The sequence below is a fragment of the Schistocerca cancellata genome, chromosome 4, assembly GCF_023864275.1.
Source record: "Schistocerca cancellata isolate TAMUIC-IGC-003103 chromosome 4, iqSchCanc2.1, whole genome shotgun sequence".
NCBI classification, from domain to species: Eukaryota; Metazoa; Arthropoda; class Insecta; order Orthoptera; family Acrididae; genus Schistocerca; species Schistocerca cancellata.
In genome coordinates, this window is record NC_064629.1 from 803,517,308 (window position 1) to 803,524,558 (window position 7,251).

The following is a 7,251-nucleotide window of genomic DNA, read 5'->3' on the forward strand; positions in this document are numbered from 1 at the left end:
TTCAGAGTCATGAACAATATGCACAAGTTTGCTCTACCGTCTAATACTTTATCGTTGTAGTACATACTATCCGTGACACAAACCTCAAAAATAATGTAAAAATTCAGATTTCTTTTACTGTACTTTAATTAACTTATTTATTTTTCATTCTAAATAAATTTTCCTTTAATTTGTATATGACGAATTTCCAACAGCTTTGTGGCGACTAGTTACTTAAGAGGGAAGAAGATTATTACTTTCTCTTGAGAAACACAGTTTTGAGTTTATTTTTCTGCTTGGAATATGACATTTAAATTGCTTTTTGTCCCGTGTATTATGAATACTATTTTATTTGGAATTATGATTGCGGTAAGAAAATTATTTTGTAAAAAAAAATAATGCTTCTGTAAAGTGTTTATTAAAAAAAGTGGTCCAGTGGTAAAAAAAGGTGATTTAGACACTGAACTCACACTTTGAACGACGGCGGTTTAAATGCCCATTCACAGTTAGATATTCTATGTATTCCATAATTCACATCAGGCAAATTCCGAGACGGTTCGTTTGAGAAGAACAATTTCAGTTTCTAAAATTATGCTCCGTCTCTCATGCCCTCGTTGACGACGGGTCGTTTCTTTCTTGCTAATAGCGTCTTGCTCCACCTTTTGCACAAATAGCAACTGCAATTCATTGTGGTGTACTGGAGACAGATGGCACCAAATTTTCACACTCACGTTATGCAATTCCTGTGATTTCTTTGCTGGCTCTCGATAATGACATTCCAGGTGTGTTCAAGATGTTTCATTCCCAGCAAGTATTAGGTTGCGTCATCAATTGGGATGGCCGGAGTGGCCGTGCGATTCTAGGCGCTACAGTCTGGAGCCGAGCGACCGTTCCGGTCGCAGGTTCGAATCCTGCTTTGGGCATGGATGTGTGTGCTGTCCTTAGGTTAGTTAGGTTTAATTAGTTCTAAGTTCTAGGCGACTGGTGACTTCAGAAGTTAAGTCGCATAGTGCTCAGAGCCATTAATTGGAATTGGTTACATACCACTCGAGAAACACTTGACGGTTCTACCACTCCGATATGGACAAATATCTTGTTAGAAATAATATATGCAGTGGATAAAAATGTCAGCCATGAAGGGAAGAGACCGCTACGGTCGCAGGTTCGAATCCTGCCTCGGGCATGGATGTGTGTGATGTCCGTAGGTTAGTTAGGTTTAAGTAGTTCTAAGTTCTAGGGGACTGATGACCTTAGAAGTTAAGTCCCATAGTGCTCAGAGCCATTTGAACCATGAAGGGAAGAAAGTGGCCAGGAATAATGTTCGTGTATTCATCTTTACGCCTCACAAACCTAAACATGAATGTATAATAAACCTAAACATTCTGACCTGGTCGTAGATGATATCCCAAAATTGTCCATTAAGGTTGATATTCGGCAAACTCGCTGAGTAGGACATGAATTGAAATTTAACATTTTGCTTCTAAAATTATTGTATCACGACTTCGGATTCGTTGCATGGAAAATCTTATGTCTGTCGGAAAAGATGTCAGCCATCAAGAAAACAGCAATAACACTGACATATTCTGTTGCTTTCGTAGCTTCTCTTCACCCAGAATAACATAACACAGGCACCATCTACCCGTGCGCGTTTACGTTCGTTGGACGCCTTCTGTCAGACGATGGAGTGTCCCGATGCGATGTAACAGGAAGTGTGATTCATCCGACCAGGCAATTTGTTTCTATTGTTCCGTGGTCCAACCACGTTCTCCCCGTGCACACTGTAATTGGAAATGAGATCTCGTTCCATCAGCAACGGCACATGTACAGGTCATCTGCTGTAGAGGCGCACATGTAGCAACATTTGATGAACGGTGTATTCCAAACACTTGTGCTTTGAATATTATTATACTGTACTATCTACTGTACCACAAAAATCTGCCAGTTCTAATTTACATAACAAGTAAGCCTCTGATATCCACGTTCTCAGACGCAACTGGCACCCTGCTGTCATTTCGTCTACTGTAGGTGTCGACTTATTTGTCCGGTTACGATACCAAAATCGTTTAAATCAGCAGCTGTCCTCATTCTCGGCACACGGAGACAATTCTACGCTTTCTCTGGCGTCAGCACTTCTTATACAGGTTAATTCTTACAATACAGTAAGAGCAGTAAATAGACACTGTTGATATAGCTATTTATTAAAAACAAATAGCTCTCTTACCGTATTCGAACAAGCAGTTCCATCATAAGACGGCTGTTCACGTTTAAAATTACATATCGCAACACAGCAAGAACCGCGACGCAATTCAAAAAGGCAATACTTGAAAAAAAAACTACTTGAAGAATCCTATAAAATTTATTTTGAAATAATATAACCTTTCTTTAAATTTCAAGTAAGTATTGTATGCAACAAAATTCCATTATATTCTAAACAACAGTAATATGAACGTGCAGTTCTGTTCTCGTCGAATATGATGTGTTATAAGATAATTATTGATTACTTCTTTGAGTTGTGTCACTTTTCTTGCACTTTTAAAAAACTGTTTTGTTTTTGTTACAACCCCTCTTGCTGCAATATAATAAGACATTCGAACATTCATTAGGCTAAACTAGTACTTAAGTTGGAAGAAAAAATTAAAAACATGTTGAACTTGTTTTATTAGACAAATACAAAATGCAAAATTTTAATTTATGGAAATGAATACAATTCAATAAGGAAGATCTCTCAAGTACAATTTCAGGAGTGTATGGAAACATAGAATCATGAAAGCGCTTATATTATCTAGGAACAGTTTTCGTCGAGAAAAAGGATTCAATATGGACTTTTTATAGCAGAAAGTTTCATTTCTTCTTGTACGCTGCAATTTCGTTATATTTACAGCATCTAATGTAAGATACAACACTGTATATACACAGACACTTTTATGATCAATTACATTAAAAATTACGTACATCTTACCTTATACACGAAAAGTATCACAACTCAGAATGTACCGCTCACGTTGGATGGCCCATTCACATCTGTTAGTAGCAACACTGAAACGACACTGTCCTTGTCGGATGAATCAGCCTGCAACAAAACTGACAAAACTGCACTGAAGAGGACAAATTACAAGATTGAGATGTTACGTTTTTCGTGCATAGTGGGACACGTTACACGTATTTTTCAGTGACATAAACTAAACATTGCCGTTTTTTGGCATATGTTGCTTTTCCTGCCAGGCTTGCGATACATCTTATGATGTACATGTAATGTTGGCTGCAGCAGTGGCCGAGCGGTTCTAAATGGCACTGAGCACTATGGGACTTAACATCTGTGGTCATCAGTCCCCTAGAACTCAGAACTACTTAAACCTAACTAACCTAAGGACATCACACACATCCATGCCCCAGGCAGGATTCGAACCTGCGACCGTAGCGGTCGCTCGGCTCCAGACTGTAGCGCCTAGAACCGCACTACAGTCTGGAGCCGAGCGACCGCTACGGTCGCAGATTCGAATCCTGCCTCGGGCATAGATGTGTGTGATGTCTTTAGGTTAGTTAGGTTTAAGTAGTTCTAAGTTCTAGGGAACTGATGACCTCAGCTGTTAAGTCCCATAGTGCTCAGAGCCATTTGAACCTTTTTTTATGTTGGCTGATTTGTGGCGTAAGCTATTTCGGGTTGGTGGTGCCCTACAACAAAAATTTATGGAAGAGAAAGGACTACTTTACAGTAACTGAACCTAACCATGAGTTAAAACAACGTAAATAACTTTCTAATTTAAGTGGTGAGTAAGTTTTCTGTTACTACATCGAAATTCTTCAGCCTTTTTGTGGAACCGTAGACTGCTTTCGAATAATAATAATAATAATAATAAATACGATTTAACAATTTAATGAATCATGAAGACATGCATAGTGTAGAGCGCCACACAAACACATCTACCCTATCTGTGTAGTCAACGTTCAGAGAAGTGCCAAATTTTGCTTCCTATCTGGCAAATTGTGCATCGCTTTGAATGGAGTCAACAGTGTTATAAAATGACGTAGTGTTTTCAATGGACGTATCACAAAACTAACTCAGCTCCTATCTTAGATAGTTGTTTACGTTGTGTTAATTCATTACTAGGCAACCTGTTTTCTTACATCCCTTTTTACTGCAGGGCACCACCGCCCCAAGGAACTTTTGCCACATAGAAAATCAGCCATCATCACTTGTACAGCATAAGCTATACGTAATTTTAAACCCGAACACCCGTATGATGGCGAAACCGTCGCCTCAAAATCGGGAATGGCGCTATTTACTCTTAATAAAAAGCATTGCTGAAAGTGATTGGTTGCTATTTTACTTTATTTTAAACCTTAACTTCTATTTCCACACAGTTACAGTCTCACCATGTCAGCTTACCATTCAATTGCACTTATTGCGCACCTGTCTACGTGGCCTAGACCGGTTATTTCACATGGTAGGGTGGTTATAATTTTCTGCCTCAACACCACATATTAGGTTCACATATGACGATACGACGAACAATGCTGAACTGATGTCGCAGTCAAACTTTTCAGCTGGATATATACTGTTTTATAATTATGCACATACTGCGCGGTCTAGTTCCTCTTAATTACTTCGTTAGAGATCGAAATGGGATATTGTTATGAATCGGAAATGAAAGAGCATAATGGTTTCTTCGCTAATGGACTCTTGAGCGGAAAATAAGCGCATTTTCATTAATCACCCAGAATCCACAAAACAGTAAATTAATGAATAGTTTGTCCTACTCAAAACAGCACGGACTGCAGAGTTAACATATGATTTACACTGCACCACGGTTGCATATGACTGTACTGGAGCAATAATACATCAAGTGAAGCAGAAGTTTGATCTGATAAGGAAAGCTGTTGAATTTCGTAAAATCTGCAAGAGTAAATCGTTAATAAGATGCCCGCATTGTCATTTTTGCGTAAAAAACGCTAAGGCTTTGAAGTGAGATCCCGGTGTCAAATTACTAACACCGCTCCGCAGTTTCTCCATGGAACATGTACATGTGACACTGTTGATGTTGATTGTCCTTCGGACACGTTATAGAAAACAATTACTTAACAGACTGTGGAAAGGAGCAACATGATCCGATTTATGATGCACAATACACTACAGATCTGTATACAGGGCGTAATGAATATAAGTGTATATATTTTTGTATGTGATACCTTAATATGTAAACATATCAGTGTGTTGGTTGTTTTCCTTTGCGAAAAACGGTCTTCCCACAAACACATCACAAACTTTGTGACCTGATGTTTTCTTCACGGTCGTAGTACACCACTAAGTAGACTACGCTGTCAGTATAGACTGACCATTTTTGTGTCTATCTGTCGACACTTCAGAACCTGACCTGTTTTACAGTGGAAAATAAGCATTAAAGGCTTGCTATAGACATATGTATTTGGAGCTCCCAGGCAACCTAAAAACATGCGACTTTTAATGGCTATAGTTGTTAGTCTACAAATGACTAAAGTACCGATTTAATGTTGTCCAGTATACCGTCCTCGATCACCAGCAGAAATATCTGTACTTACATTCGTTGTCACCCTGTATTTCCACAATTCACGCTTAGTTTATATTGATTTCGGCTCAGAAAATCAGATATCAGAGGACGGCCACCAAGTGGTTGGCTGTTCAACAAATTACTGCTCTGACACTCTCTGGCAGAAACTGATGGTGACACAGATTTTTTAATATTTTCTGTCAGATTAGCGGTCGCAGTCCTGATGACGCAGTCCGTAATTCACGAAACAGTGGCTCTCCAGCACTGTGTGACACTGCTGCCTCAGAAAGAGGAAAGACGGTAACAACCCTACTTATGCGTGATTTCCATTGTGCACTGGCCTATAGCAGAAGAAAATCCCAGTGGCTAAAAACTGTTCCCCTAATGATATTCGGCCGGCCAGGGTGGCCGAGCGGTTCTAGGCGCTACAATCTGGAACCGCGCGACCGCTACGGTCGCAGGTTCGAATCCTGCCTCGGGCATGGATGTGTGTGATGTCCTTCCTTTAGTTAGGTTTAAGTAGTTCTAAGGTCTAGGGGACTGATGACTTCGGAAGTTAAGTCCCATAGTGCTCAGAGCCATTTGAACCATTTTTGAACCTAATGATCTTCGTGTCCTAGTGTCAGACCGGTAGTATAAGGGAGTAGATACAACTCGTGATTACTCGTGTTAGGGGCAATCACTATAAAAAGTATCAGCTTACGGTGACTGCCAGCTACTGTAAACATAAACTCATCTTAACAAAGACCAGCTGCGAGCCTCACTATGAAACAAAGGCTAAGATACTTGCAGTAAAATATCAAGATTTCTTCAGAAGTCACGTCAGCAGAGTACACTGAACGGAATGATTAGAATCTGTTTTAGTGATAAGTGAACTGCAGATAACGCCCAGGACATTAACAAATTTCATAAACAACTGTATTTTAGGAAAAAACGTCATGAAGTATATCTGGATGTTATAGTTCCTAAAAGCTTTTCTATCTAAATATTGTTACAGCTTTTTATTGTTTCGGCAGAGATTGTGTCATGTCTACGTACCGAGTTGTCGCAGTGCTTAAGGTACTGGTACTGGACTCTAATGAGAGAGTACCGGAGTTCCAATCCCCGCTCCGCTAGCATACTTTGCAATAAATTACCCTCGATAACATATTTTCGGTGGCTCACCTGCATTAGTTCTGTGCTTAACTGCAAGCTTTCGATTCTTTTCATCTTCAGTGTCGGCAGGTGTAAAAACTGACTTCTGCGACATGAAGGCGTCCGCTGCAGAGGGTGTCTCAAAGCTGTAAGGTCCAGTCACGTTAATGTGAGCACCTGTGAAAAGCCTCAATAACAACATTTACCGCTGCAAGGCGTGCAGGTAGGATCTCAACGAGTTTCTGGAAGGCCATCTGTTGTAAAATTCACGCAAAGGACTAAAAATATTTCTTCTGATGGCATCTTATCTGATAAGCGATGCCGCTAAAGGCTGAATATGTCTAGTAGACTGTGCTCTCATCAGCTACCGATTTGAATAAGACTGCAGGAGAACATGGCAGCAGCCCAAGAAAACGTAATAATCTTCAGAAATGACTGCGAGATCAAAATAATTAAAAATAAATTTAGAATTAGAATTATTCAATAAAAAAGTGATAGATCGCATTAGTAAGGTTACATTTGTCCTCTAACGGATCACGTGGAGCACAGTTCCACCAAGCAGTTGAATCAGAACAAGAAGGAACACCATACAACCTTAAAATCCGGTAGTAAT